This window comes from Berghia stephanieae, chromosome 13 (assembly GCF_034508935.2).
Source record: "Berghia stephanieae isolate SIO BIC M18660-M18661 chromosome 13, UCSD_Bste_1.3, whole genome shotgun sequence".
Taxonomy (NCBI): Eukaryota; Metazoa; Mollusca; class Gastropoda; order Nudibranchia; family Aeolidiidae; genus Berghia; species Berghia stephanieae.
The window spans coordinates 4,109,713-4,126,047 of NC_088372.1; positions in this window are offsets into that span (position 1 = coordinate 4,109,713).

Consider the following 16,335-nt stretch of genomic DNA (forward strand, 5'->3'; position numbering starts at 1 on the left):
AGAAACAACGCTGTTAACGGTCAGGTACTCATTTTACGCCCGAGCACGGTGAGAAAATGTGAGTAAAGAGCCTTTTCCAAGGACTTAACTATGCGCCGAGCGAGGCTCGAACCCAGGACCTTCCGATCCGAAAGCGAGTGTCATACCACTAGACCATAAAGCGCACAAAGATGCAATCATAATTTGTTTTATAGTGTGTGAGCTTAAATAGAGAACGTATAGAAAATTAAGGTAGTAAAAAAGATACAAGACAAAGTAAACGACGTTTCGGCCTTTGACCTTCTTCAGGTAAACATAAAAAGATAATATGTTATATTACATTGGCATTATAGTTGAAACATTATATGTAAAAATGTGTGTTTGTGTGTGTGTGTGTGTGTGTGCAAATGAATGAGAGAGAGAGAGAGAGAGAGAGAGAGAGAGAGAGAGAGAGAGAGAGAGAGAGAGAGAGAATGAAATGAAATGTAAACCAAGATCAAGTTGATTTGATAGAAATAAATAACAATGTGAAATTGAATGTAAGCTTCAATTTAATAATGCGAAAACAGATAAAATTGACGTTTCGGGTTTCCCCTTTATGAACAAAACAGGATGAATGAAACAATGAGATAATTTGGTAGTGGCGTTGTTAAAAGATGAATAAACAAAGCATTGATGGACAGGAAATGAGTATCTATGCTCCTTTGTAAGGAAGCACGAATTAAAATAGAGCAGTAATAATAATAATAATAATAATAATAATAATAATAATAATAATAATAATAATAATACACATTTATATAGCGCTCATGCTCGTGTAAAACACAAGCTCTGGGCACTATACAATATAAATATCAATTTTAAGTAAAAGAAAAAAAATAATAACAACAATAATAATTCATAGCCTAATCAAGGATTCATAGTCAAGAAAAACAAATACAGTAAAAATGTGTCTTGAGATTCTTTTTAAAAGTAGGTAAAAACTTGCACTCCCTCAGACCAGTAGATATATAGATAAAGAGGAGAGGCGGGGAGAAACTGTAATGCTTTGTTTTATTTTCTTGTATGTTTCTTTATTGCTTTGTCTGGCACCTTTCATACACAATTGTTCAGATCTTTAGAGAGAGAAAGAGAGAGAGAGAGAGATAGAGAGAGAGAGAGGTGTATGTGAGAGAGCGTATGAGAAAGAGAAAGAGAGTGTGTGTGAGAGAGAGAGAGAGAGAAAGAAAAAAAGAGAGAGAGAGAAACAGAGAGTGGAGAGAGAGAAAGAAAGAGAGAGAGAGAGAGAGAAACAGAGAGCCAGAGAGTGGAGAGAGAGAGTGGAGAGAGAGAGAGAGAGAGAAATAGAGAGAGAGAGAGAGAGAAATAGAGAGAGAGAGAGAGAGAGAGAGTATGTTTGTCTGATGTAAATAAGTTTTGATTATTAAAGTAAGTGTAAATCATTCTTCAAATCCCGTAATAAGATTTTACTTTGTCTATTCTGGACATCTATTCATTCATTTTATGATATATAAATTCATCTATTCGTTCTTCATCTATATATTTATATCTAAGTGCTATCGCAATTTGTTTTGGCCAATGTTAACTTATTTTCAGATCTGATAACTCAAATTGTTGAAATACTCTCAAACCAACGTAAACTATTGTCCATGACAACGAGGCTATATCAAGCCAATAGTTGATTTCTGTTATAAGACCTGCAAATATGTGTAAGTTGAATTTTGCAAAAGCTATAATATTATATTATTATTTCGCAATATCCATTAAACGTGCTCAAATCTCCTTACAATGGGTCTCCAGCCAACAGCAACACTTAACTTGTAGGATGAGAAATGACGCTTGTTATTCGATATTACAATTTTTGCCAACAGAAACAAAGCTGGTCAGCTAACCATTTTACACCTGAATACAATGAGGTAATGTGAGTATAGTTCCTGGGAAAAAATGACCTTACGATCCAAAGGCGAGTGTCGTACCACAAGAGCTCATAGCTACACATACCATTCCGCTATGATGAGATTGATCACAAATTATGACAGCTGAAGAAAGAACAAAATACCAAACCAACGGTTCGGTCTCAAAAATATTCTCCAAAATTTGTGCACATGACTCTTTGCAATCCACAGCTTCTCGAAGCTTCATGGAGGAGAATGATGTTTTTTCTTGGATTTCTAGGTGTGCGGCTATGTGTTCTAGTGGCATGACTATTTTGCTGTCTGATCGGAAGGTCCTGGATTGGATTCGAGTCTCGCTCAGCGCATAGTTGAGCCCCTGCAAAAGGCTCTCTGTAGGGAGACGGAACTCCGGTAAGGTATGGTAATGGCCCTTGAGCTTGAAGAATGGCGTTCCATGACATTCAACCTCTGTATGGAGACGGAACTCTGATAAGGTATGTACCCACCAAAGCTGCCGTATTTATAGATAGTTCGTAGATGACGTCACTCAGGACTTTGTTATTGTTTTTTGCCATCCGCGTTTATGAATAATGCTCACTGAACTGTAATATCCTGACTATAAAAGTTCATGGATACACGCAGTTGTGTGTGTTGGTCCGTTATACTTCCGGATGGCAATGTTATGAGCTTCTTAGCCAAGCACATACTATCTATAAAGGACACAGTGTGTTTTGTTTGGTTAACATTGCATAATATAATAGATAGCATGCGCTTGGTTAAGAAGCTCACAACATTGCCGTCCAGCAGTATAACGGGCCGACACACTGTGTGTGTATAACTATGAACGTTTATAGTCTGGTTAATATAGTTCAGTGAGAATTACTCATAAACGTGGATTGCAAAAAAAAAAAACAATAACAAAGACCCGAGTGACGTCAACTTCGAACTACCTATAGATAGAATGCGCTTGGCCAAGGAGTTCACAACATTGCCATCCGGAAGTATAACGGACCAACACACAAACTCTGTGTAACCATGAACTTTTATAGTCTGGTTAATACAGTTTAGTGAGAACAACTCACAAACGCGGATGGCAAAAACAATAACAAAGGCCTGAGTGACGTCATCTGCATACTATCTATAGATAGAATGTAGTTGACGTCACTCACGTTTGTGTAATTGTTGGTTTTTTTTTTTTTGTTTTGTTTGTTTTGTTTTTTTTGCCATCCGCGTTTATGAGTAATTCTTACTTTATTGTATTAACCAGACTATAAATGTTCAAGGTTACTCATAGTTTTGTGTATTGGTCGGATATATTTCCGAATGGCAATGTTGTGAGCTTTTTAGGAAAGCGTATACTATCTAAAATGCGGCTATGTGGTCTCGTGGCATGACAATCGCTTTCGGATCGGAAGGTCCTGGGTTCGAGCCTCGCCCGGCGCATAGTTGAGTCATTGGAGAAGGGTCTTTACTCACATTCTCTCACCGTACTCAGGTGTAAAATGAGTACCTGGCCGTTAACAGCGTTGTCTCTGTCCCAAAAATCTGTAATATCGCCTGACAGGCGTCATGTCTCGTCCTACATGTTATGTGTTGCTGTTGGCCAGGGACCCCTTGTAAAGCGCTTTGAGCACATTTAGTGGATATTGCGCTATATAAAAGCTCAAGGTTTTTTTTTTTTATAATGTGGTTGTCTGTTTTTTATTTTAAACAACGGCATCACGCAGAGCGGGCACCACTCTAGATTGTATTATAGCACCACAAAACATCAACTGGATCTTATTTTTTACGATTTTAAAAAAAAACATGTATTAAATACAGACGTAGAAAATAAACTGGCTTCGGACCACTTTCGCTTTTTTATGTAAACTTGCTATCCGAAATCCGCAATAGTCTTCAATAGTCGTAACGTCACTTCCTTCTTTATGACGCATGGTAACTTAGTAACACTGGCTCTATACTATCAAAACAATGGCAGACGCCCGTATGAAATATTTCTCCGGCGACCATAAAAGCGTATCCAGAGGGAAAAAAACCCCATAAATTTGATCATGTTTTGACTTTTACACATTCTGATCACAAGGCATCTGAAATGTTCTCGTCAGCATGAAGAATAAAAGGTAATGATTTTCTTTGTTTAGAACCAAGATGGCCGCCGTTGCCGGGTGGCGTGACATCAGACTACTGAATCCAATTCACCAAACACATCATACTGCATACACGGGACTTGAAAAACGTCGATACGACAGCTGTTAGCTCTGATATTAAAAATGATATTCAACCAATAAAGGATAATATGTTTGATCTATTTGTTGAAGAATGCCGGAAAATAATGAACTCACATGCAACTGTGACAGAAAGAAAGTCATCCAAACGGACGCACGTCGCCTGGTTTGACAGCAAGGTTAACCCTCTCCGTACCACCTACAGCAAAATCGTCACATTTGTTACGACACAATATACACTTTTTTTCTTATTCAGATTTATTTTGTACATCACTAACTTTGAAGAATGATCTCTGTTTAGATTAATAATAGCATATCATAAAGTTGTTTTGTGGAGAGATTGTTTGAGTTTTAAAAATCATTTTTTCTTCTGGGTAAGCCTGCCATTTTGGGGAAAATATTGAAAAATGGTCGGTAAGGAGAGAGTTAAACTGGCAAACAGAGATAACAGGAAAGCGGAAATATTTTGGAAAAAAACGAGCCGTGTGCAACACAAAATGGAATAGGTTACAAATCAAATATAAATTCAGCTACATGTTTGTAACGACACAAAAAGCTATTTTTATCATTTTAACAAAATCTTGAAAATGTCACCAACCGAAAGCAAACTGTCCAAACCATTTTAATGAAGTGCTTGAAAAACAAAAATCTCCACATATTTGGAAACGAAGCAGCTCTCAAAAACGTTTCTTGAATTTTGTGAAAGTAAAATAGAACCAATCAGAAGTAACTTCCCAGTATAAGATAGCGGTTTTCTTATCGAGACGACAATGCAAATTATTAGAATAGCGTTCATTTGTTAGCACAAATAAAGCCAAGTCCTGGTAAATAATTCATTAAAATCATTTCATAATCTTCTTCAACAACATGCGAGCTCGACACTCTTCTCACCGTCCTCAAAAATGCCCGAACAAGCTCTTGTCATCGATCAAGAACCTCAATTCAAAACCACTCCTTGTCTTCCACAACGGTCCCATCACGTTTTACAAATGACAATTGTCCGACCCTACTCAAAAAGCAGAACTCGACCACGCACATCGACTTGAAGAACTATGGGACAATTTTGAATTTATCGTTTTTTGTCTAAAATACTGGGGAAAAATTGTTCTCGAACAACTCACTCACTCAAGACTTCAACAGAGTCAACATGGGTGCAAAGTTTCAATCTGGCTATAAATCCATTCACACTACAAAAACTGATCCATCCTGAGTTTTTAACGACGTCTTTAAAATATATCAACGAAGGCAACATCCGTTTTCTCAACATGCTTGACCTTAGGTCAGCCTTCGACACCATCGACCACGAAATTCTACTCCTTCTTCTTTCAGCTTATCCCACGATTTGCAGGGGTGCCATAATGAATGCAACATCGCCATGCATCTCGGTTAAGAGCATCATCTTCCTCCAGGCCCTGTTATTTCATATCGTCCTTTACCTTATTCCACCATCTAGTCTTTGGGAGTCCCCTTTTCCTCTTTCCGGCTAATTGTAAGTCTAATACTTTCCTTCCCACGTATTCCTTCTCTCGTCTCTTTACATGTCCGAACCATTTCAATCTATCTTCTTACATCGTTATTGATACATTCTTCATTTCAGTCAGCCTTCGAATTCGTTCATTTCTCACTTTATCTTATCTTTATCTTCTACTCCACAGAATAAAAAAATGTTTTGGCCTATCGGGAACTAGAGTACTGCATAGACTGGTTCGAGTCATACGGAAAAGTACGTAAACAATGTGTAAAAATAAGAGATTACACCTCAGAGGAAACATAACTGGTATGGCGTGCCATAGGGCTCGGTCCTAGGGCCCATTCTTTTCACTCTATACATGGAGACATTATCCTATATTATTGCTTCTCATAATTTTCTGTATCACTTCTATGAATATGACTCTCAGACAATATATAAGTTTATGTCTTTTTCTGCTATAAATGACACACTTCGGCGTTTTCAAAAATTCATGATTGACGTTAAGACTGGATGGTTAAGAACTAAATAAACGAATCTAAAACTGAACGTATATGTATTGGCAAAAACACCCAAACAAAGCAATTCGAATTTAGAAGTATTATCATAAATGAAAGTGAAGAGCATTTGTCTAAGCAGGTTAAGAATCTGGTGTAATCTTCGCTGAAAAAATATCCTTGTCATTCCATGTAAATAATGTCTGTAAATCTTTGAGTTTTGAAATCAATAGACTATTCCTTGTCAATTCGTTTTTAACTGAAATTGTCACCAAAAATAAATGGTTTCCTTGGTTTTAAAACTTTATTGCAATTCCCTTTTGTCAGGTCTCCCATTGAATTGAACTGGTAAATTGCAACGAGTCCAAAATTCAACAGCCCTATTTATTCACATCTAAAATAAAATTCAACTACATCATTCCACTTTCGGAAAATTTGCACTGGCTTCCTGTCCGGAATAGAATAGACTACAAAATTGCTTTATTAGTCTTTAATTTAGCACCTTTTTATTTTTCTGAACTAATAGATCATATGCTTCAAACAAGAAGCCGTCAGTCATCAAGCAACAACACTCTATCATCTGTACTAAAAGTCAGTTAAAGTCTTTTGGTGATCGCTCTTTTCAATACAATGGCCCTAAACTCTGGAATACCCCACACCAAACCATTAGAGAAATAGCGATATTTCAACATTGAAATCTGCTTTAAAAACCCATGTTTTCACAAGTCAGTTCATGCCATGCCGACTGTACTTTTTGTATAGTATTACTTTGGTAATGTGTAATTCGTTTCTATGTTTAATTTTAGCTACCTGTGTTGACGTAATTCATTATCTGTAAATCGCTTTGAGATGTTCGGTTCAACAAATCTCATAATTTATTATTATTATTATTATTATTATATTATTATTATTATTATTATTATTATTATTAATTATTATTATTATTATTATTATATATTATTATATTATTATTATTATTATTATTATTATATATTATTTATTATTATTATTATTATTATTATTATTATTATTATTATTAATTATTATTATTATATTATATTATTATTATTATTATTATTATTATTATTATTATTATTATTATTTATTATTATTTATTATTATTATTATTATTATTATATTCATTATCATTATTATTATTATTAATTATCATTATTATTATTATTATTATTATTATTATTATTATTATTATTATTATTATTATTATTATTATTATTATTATTATATCATATTATTATTATTATTATTATTATTATTATTATTATTATTATTATTATTATTATTATTATTATTATTGTCTCCGTCCGAAAAATTGTAACATCGCTTTAAAGGCGTAAGTATTGTCTTACATGTTAAGTGTTGCTGTTGGGTAGGGACTCCTTGTAAAGCGATTTGAGCACATTTAATGGATATTGCACTGCACAACCGCTTAAGGTTTACATCTGTTTTTCTAAACACTGAAAATGTTGTAATTCCTATCATTTTGATAAAAACGTCAATTTTCTTCGTCTCGTTCATTCCGACATAAGACCAGGCAGGCACGACAGGGAACAAATTAATGGTAGCTAGCGTCTCGAATTTGGTATTTTATTGTAGAAAACGATAAGGGCTGCCTGAAGCCGGTGATCGTAAAATACTAAGGAAAGAGTGAAAATGTAAAGGCTTCGTATGGGAACAAAACAGACAATGGACGTTTCGGGTACAAACCATTCGTCATCACAACAATACACAAATAAACGTGGAAAACAAAAATATAAATATTTGTTTCCCACGTTTATTTGTGTATTGTTGTGCTGACAAAGGGTTTGTACCCGAAACGTCCATTGTCTGTTTTGTTCCCATACGAAGCCTTTACATTTTCACTCTTTCGTGTTTAATAGGCGTGAACTTGATTCTGAAGAGACACTGTCCAACAACGGCCACCCTTACATCAACGGGGACTTTCTACCTGCCCCACAGGCAAACGAAGTTCGTTGCAAAGAAACCGAGACCACAGAGCATCTGGTTAACCCTCACCTTACCAACCATTTTCAGATTTTTCCCCCCAAACTTCACACCCACCCAACACAAAAAACAGACATTTCTTACTCAAGCAGAAAAGCAACAAGCACATTCTATACATAATATTGTTCGGCGAATGTCAAGTTACTATAGCTATGGCAAAAAGATATGAAATCTGGATGAGAAAAGTAACGGTTGCATAGCAACATATGTGACGAATTTCCAACAGTTGTTAGGAGAGGGCTAAGCGTTGAATTGTGTTTTCCTTTAAGGTGAGTACTGGGAAAATCTCTGAGACGCATCATGGACGTTGCGATGCCACCGTTTCGAGCCGAAATAAGCCAAGGCAACAGGTTCTGCTGAATAACGAAATTCACCGGAAATCTACCGAAATTCACCGAAATCCACCGAAATCTATCAAAATCCAGCGAAATCTACCGAAATCTTCCAAAGTCCACTTAAGTAGGGAGTGAACCAGAGACTATGGGAGGTAGAAACCAGTGGGGATTGAACCAGAGACTATGGAACGTGGAAACTAGTGGGTATTGAATCCGGGACCAGGGGAGGTGGATAGAAGTGAGGAATGAACCTAGGACTATGGGAGGTGGTTACCTGTAGGAAGTAAACCCGCGACTATGGCAGGTGGATACCAGTAGGAAGTGAACCCGCGACTATTGGTGGTGGATACCAGTACGAAGTGAACCCGACTATGGGTGGTGGATACCAGTAGGAAGTGAACCCGGGACTATGGGAGGTGGACATAAATTGGGAGTAAATATGGGAAGGTGGACGCCAGTGGAGATTGAACCCGGGACTAGAGGAGGTGGACACAAGTCGGAAGTAAACCTAGGGCTATGGGAGGTGGATACCAGTATGGAGTGAACCCTGAAGTATGGGAAGTGGACACAATTGGGGAGCGAACCCGGAACTATTGGGGGTTGATATGAATGGGGAGTGAACATGGAACTATGGGAGGTTGATATGAATGGGGAATGAACATGGGACTATTAGAGGTTGATATGAATGGGGAATGAACATGGAACTATGGGAGGTTGATATGAATGGGGAATGAACATGGGACTATTGGAGGTTGACACAAGTGGAGAATGATTCCGAGGCTATCCGAGGTTGACACCATTGGGAAGTGAACCTGGGACTGTAGGAGGTGGACACCAGTGGGGATTCAATCCGGGACTAGGAGAGGTTAGCATCAGTGGGTAGTGAACCAGAGAGTATGGGAGCGGGCACCATTGGGCACCAGTGGGGAATGAACCGAAACACCCACCAATTGGTGGACTCTGGTGGGAACCTAACGCGGGACTATAATAAATTGAGCCTTTAAATAGAGCTTTTATATAGTGCAATATCCACTAAACGCGCTCAAAACGCTTTACAAGGGGTTCCTGTCCAACATCATGATTTAACATTGAGGACAAGACATGACGCCTGTAAGGCGATATTATAATTTTTTTTTCGGACAGAGACAACACTTAACGGACAGGTACTCATTTTACACCAGAGTACGATGAGTGAATGAGTGTAAAGAGCCTTTTCCAAGGACTAAACTATGCGCCGATAGAGGATCGAACCCAGGATCTTCCGATCCGAAAGCGAGTGTCATACCAAAAGGCCACATAGCCGCACAAATATAGTATAAACCCCTGGAAAAATGAGATCAGGAAATCAGTGAAAAAATAATCATTAGACAATTTCAGATGGGCACCAGTGGGGAGTGAGCCCAGGACTATGGAATTGGATGGCAAAGATTACAAGATGTAGTTATTGTCCCAGGTTCCCTTCTCACTGGTGTCCACTTCAATTAGTCTCGGGTTCACTCTCCTCTGGGTGTCCACTTCCTTATCCATGCGTTCACTCCCCAGCAATGTCCACATCTCACAGTCCTAGGTTTACTCTCCACTTGTGACCACCTCTCCTAATCCCGGGCTCAATCCTCACTGGTGTCATCCTCCCAAAGTCCCAGGTTTACTTCCCAATTGTGTCCACCTCCGCCACACTCACGGGTACACTCCTTACTGGCATCCAGCTCCAATTAGTCCAAGGTTTATTCCCCACTTGTGTCCACCGCACCCCTGTCCCGGGTTTAATTCCCCACTGGTGCCCACCTCCCTTAATCTCTGGTTCACTCCCCACTGGTGCTCTTCTCCCATATTTTCTGGTTCACTCTCCATTGGTGCCAAACTCCCATAGTCTCTGGTTCACTCCCCACTTTAGTGGATTTCGGTAGATTTCGGTGGGTTTCGGTAAATTCCGGTGGTTTTCGGTATTCAACAGTTTACGGCTGACAACCCTTGCTCTTCACTTCTCTGTCTGTCTTTGGACATGGTTGCATGGGAGTCGACGTGGACAAATACGGTCCTGCCTGAAGGCGGGGACGTTGACTTTTTTAAACTGGGAGAAAAGATGCCAGAAGTCTGTACCAGCAAGAGGAGACACTGAATGGCGTCAACTTGAGATGGAAAACCTAATGCCCCTACACACCTAACGTTCTACCGGCCTGTATACCGTTGACGTTAGAACGTTAGGTGTGTATGGGAGTAGGCCGTCATAATAAATGTCATTTCGGCAGGCAGGATACAGCAAGATATTCGACATGTTAAATAAATATTTCTGGGTGGGGTTCCTGGCCTCCCATAGTGGGCAGGGAGGTAAATACTGTCTTCTATCCCCCTATATCTGTTATCCAACTTGCTTTCCGTCTTTGTCTTGGAATTATGAGATTACTTGTTTTTTTCCTGGCCCTGGCCGGAGTCTTGGCTAGGAGGAAAACAGTCAAATGCATAGTTATTGTTTTGAGAGATGATATTTTTTTCCTTGTAAATCATCTCTCTGTTATGTATTATTGTATTTGTTATTTTGAATGGATAATGTAAGCATTTGAGTGTATTCCTCTTTGTTGGATCTTGTGCTTGTGTTCGGATGAGACTTATAGGTGATCTCAAACTAAGTACATTGGTGGTATGCTCTTGGTAGCTGCATCTGTTCCCTATTTGTTCCCTGTTCCCTTATATCCGAAATATTTCTTGGGTGCTTTAAATGCAATTCTAAACTTTTTACTATCCCATTTTCTTCCTTTTTACTGGCGCTGATAGAACCTAAACGTGTTGCAAGCGCCGTAAAACCTTAAAAACAAACAAAAAAAAACAAATAAATATTTATAGGGCTGGCCACCGGAAGGCGGTTTTCATTTGATCTTTGTTTAGCCAGAAAGAAATCCGTTTAGCCCATCAATATCAAAATTATCACTTCTTCTTTCAGCTTATCCCGCATTTTGCAGGGTTGTCGTAATGAATGCCATATCTCCATGCATCTCGGTTCAGCGCATAATCTTCCTCCAGCCCGAGTTCTTTCATATCATCCTTTACCTTATCCCCCTTTCTAGTCTGTCACTCTGATCTTTAAAAAATGAATACATATTTTAACTCAGCAAGGCGAAATTAACAAAGTCTACGCTAAAGCTTATTAACAAAAAAAAATACTTTTAAAACCTATTTATTGTGGTCTAGTGGTATGGCACTCACTTTTGGATCGGAAGGTGCTGGGTTTGAACCTAGCTCGGCTCATAGTTGTGTCATCAGAAGAGGATCTTTACTCACATTCTCTCACCGTACTCAGGTTTAAAATGAGAACCTGGCCGTTAACAGCGTTGACTGTCCGAAAAAAAATTGTAATATCGCCTAAAAGGCGCCATGTCCCATCCTACATGTTAAATGTCGCTGTTGGCCAGTGACCCCTTGTAAAGCGCTTTGAGCACGTTTAGTGGATATTGCTCTATACAAAAGATCAATTTAATTTATTGCATTAATTTACTGTGTAGTTTTGCCCGAACGATGAAAAAGTAGGAGCTCTCTCTCTCTCTCTCTCTCTCTCTCTCTCTCTCTCTCCCTCACTATCTCTCTCTCCCTCTCTCTCTCTCACTCTCTCTCTCACTCTCTCTCTCTCTCTCTCTCTCTCTTCCTCTCTGGACAACTCATTCATCCAAAGTAGTTAATAAGATTAAAACAAGATTATTCATGATAAGGAGACTGTACTCCATAATTGGTAACAAAGCAATTTAATCTTTGTTTTATAAATCTTGCATTGTGAGTCTTTTTTTATTTTTAGTAGCTTCATGGGGTGGAAATTGTAAAAAATCTGAAGTAATAAAAACAAATAGAATAATAAAGCATGCTAATCGAAAGTTAGAAAATGATGGATGGAACTATTTTGATGATTTTCACAAAGATATTGCTAATGTTAAGATTAACAAAATTCAAAGAGACGATTCCCACCCTATGTACAACGAAATCAAAATAAGCCACAGGAGTAACACGTTCAACAAGTTCCACGTCTTTATCTCCAAAAGGCGGATTGCCCATCACTGCAGATTTTATACAATTATGTGGTGACTTTCTCATCATAAGTTACGTAATATCTTCACATCTCTATTTGTAACTGCCACAATCACTATTCTTGACTTACTTGACTTAGATGCCTTTCGCGTCTCGACCGAAAGATCGGGTCGCCTTGGCTGTTTCCAGTATTTCCTGTGTGAGGTGTCTCCAATATCGCCGGTCCTCTGCTAGGGTTCTCAGATTTTCAAGGTCCCCTGCTGTTATAAGACTAATACTTTGTCCAAGTGTTGTGAGGTTTTTGTTTAGGATCACAGGGAGTGTTGTGATCGGTCTTCCTCTGAAAAGGTTCCCGTGTTTTTGGAAGTATCCCGACATGGCTTGGTTAGCTGGTATGTTTTTGTCCCTGCGTAGTATGTGACCGAAAAGTTGCCATCGTCGTTGTAAAATGTCAAGGGAGATTGGTCTTTCTTTTGTGATCTTATAGAGTGATTCATTTGGGATCTTTTTTGGGTATTTGATGGATAGTCTTATGTTTCCATTTATTCACTGTGTGGAATCTTTAATTTTTACCTGATGTGGACTAATCTTAATCACTATTCATCTCATTTAATTAAATCTCATCTTTCTTTTTAATTCATCTTAAACAAATTGTTAATGTTCTTCATTTTAAAGTAACTGGTAAATTCTGGGGCCTTATTCTTCACATCTTTATTTTATGCATGGTCGAGTAGTATAGCTCTTAACTCATTTGAGACCACGACAATTGTGTTATTGAGTTGAAAGATAAATGTTTAGATATTTGAAGGACGAGTTTTCTGACCAAATTTTAAAATAGTCATCGTCGTAGCTTGTCGCTCCAACACCGAACCCACTCCACAGGATCTGTGGAGCCGTCTCTTTAGGTCTTGAGCCGTGCAGTTGGGACCATCCTGGCATTCTCTAAGGATGTGCTCCATCGTCTTCTCTGAGCATCCACATGTACACGAGATAGTCTCTATTGCAGTATGAGACAAAAGCATTAGAAGCTTCTGCCGAATAGTGGGTTTGATAATAAATAAATGAATAAATTAATAAATGAATAAATAAATAATAAATAAATAAATAAATAAATAAATAATAATAAATAAATAAATAATTAATTAATTAATTTGAATGAATAAATAAATAAATAAATAAATAAAATTCACTTTATTCATACCATAGGTGACCTTTTTCTCAAGGGTCTATTCCAAGGAGAGACTGGAATAACCTAGGCGTCAGCCGAAGTACAGCGCCGCAAATACATATTATTGACCCAGATAGTCCATGAGAACCATATTGAAAGTGACTCTATGTTATTTATCCAGGTTTCTGTAGGATTAACTCTCTCCTTACCAGTCATTTTCAGATTTTTCATCAAAACTTCACACCCACCCAACAACAAAAACAGGATTTTTTTTACTCAAGCAGATAAGCAACAAGCACATTCTATACATAATATTGTTTGACAATATGAACTCTATTACAAAATGTCAAGTTTTTATAGCTATAGCAAAAAGAAATGAAATCTGGATGAGAAAAAGTGACGGTTGCATCGTAACATATGTGAAGATTTTCCAATAGGTGGTATGGAGAAGGCTAAACTAACTCTCCTGTCGGGTGACTCCAATAACTAAAGTGTGACATTTGTATCAGACATCGCCTATCAAAACTGTAGGGAATAGTAAGGTGCGGTTATAAATGTGGTCCACTGGTATGACACTCGCTTTAGGATCGCAAGGTCCCGTGTTCGAGCCTCGCTCGGCGCATACATAGTTGAGTCATTGGAGAAGGCTCTTGACTCACATTCTCTCTTCATACTCATGTGTAAAATGAGTACCTTGGCGTTAACAGCGTTGTCTCTGTCCGAAAAAAAATGTAATATCGCCTAACAGGCGTCATGTCCCGTCCTTCATGTTAAATGTTGCTGTTGGGACGCCTTGTAAAGCTATTTGAGCACGTTTAATGGATAAGCTCATTTTTGTTTCATTTCCTGTCTGCAAGTGTCACTATTACGATGTGTTGTACCCTTTCCTGTGAAATTCCAATGTTTGTGCCGCTATGTGATCTTGTAGTATGACACTCGCTTTCGACATGGGAAGGTCTTGGATTCTATCCTCGTTCGACGCATAGTTGAGTCCTACCACCAACAGCCACACGTAACATGTAAAACGAAACATGGTGCCTGTTAAGCAATATTACAATTTATTTTTTTCCGAAAATGACAACGCCGTTGACGGCCAACCTACTCACTTTACACCCGACAACGGTGAAAGAATGTGAGTAAAGAGCCTTTTCCAAGGACTCAAGACTGCGCCGAGCGAGGCTCGAACCGGTGACCTTCTGATCCGAAAGCGAGTGACAGACAGAAATACCACAAGACCACATAGCCGCACACGGGACACGGAAGTGAACATGAACTACATAAAGAAGAAAACAGACTAGTCCTGTTTGAAAAACTGTTTATTATTCTATTATCATTCTTGTGATGGACCAATCGGCTTAAGAAAACATCAGTTTGTTATATTTCGTGTTAATGTATAATTTCAGATGTATTATCATTATCATCATCATCATCTTCATCATCATCATCATCATCATCACCACCATCATCATATTCATCACACATCATCACATCATCATCACTCATCATCATCATCATCATCATCATCATCATCATCATCATTATCATCATCATCATCATCATTATCATCATCATCATCATCATCATCATTATCATCATCATCATCAATAGTAGCAGTACTATCACTACGACACCACTATCATTAATACCAACACTACTACCCGCCCCCCACCAATAACTCTTATAAAAAAACCTTTAACTGCAATGCTTATCAAACTAAAAAAAAAAAGACCAAAATATCAAACACGAAACGTTTCGGACTCAAACCCCTTCTTCAGCCAATAACAATAAAGATATAAACATAAACACATCGCTTTAAAAAAAACATAATATAGAGGGCATCGCAATATAGATAGTATGAAGTTGACGTCACTCAGGGCTTTGTTATTGCTTTTTTGCCATCCGCGTTTATGAGGATTTCTCATTAAACAGTATTAAACAGACTGTAAACACGTTTAACTCTCTCCTTACCAGCCATTTTCAGGATTTTCCCCAAAACTTCACACCCAACTAACTCGAAAATAGATTTTTATCACTCAAACACAAAAGCAGTAAGTTCTTGAGATACATAATTTCTTTAGAAAATTAGCAAAACATGCTCTAAAACACACTGGTCATTTTCTTTAAATTTTTATGATGTACAAGAGGAATTTGTATAAGAAAATTGTTGGTTGTATCGTAACGAATATGACGATTTTCCTATAGTTGGTAAGAACGAGGTTATGGTCACACATAGTTTTGTGTGTTGGTCCGTTATGCTTCCGGATGGCTATGTTGTGAGATTATTTGCCAAGCGCATACTATCTATAAGGCACGTTCTCTCTGCGACTAAAAGGATCTTGGAATATAAATACATAGAAGATGGAGCCATTCCTATGACTTGCAAAAAGACCGTGACAAATGTTTCGATGCCGTCTATCCCAGTTTTAAATGATGCATTTATGTTTTTATTGCTTTTTGTTTTTTGGCTGAAGAAAGGTTTTGAACCCGAAACGTTCAATGTTTTAAAAAAATATTTGTACTACTACTACTACTACTACTACTACTACTACTACTACTACTACTACTACTACTACTACTACTATGACTACTACTGCTGCTGCTGCTACTACTACTACTACTACTACTACTACTACTACTACTACTACTATTACTACTACTACTACTACTACTACTACTACTACTACTACTACTACTACTACTACTACTACTATTACTACTACTACTACTACTACTAC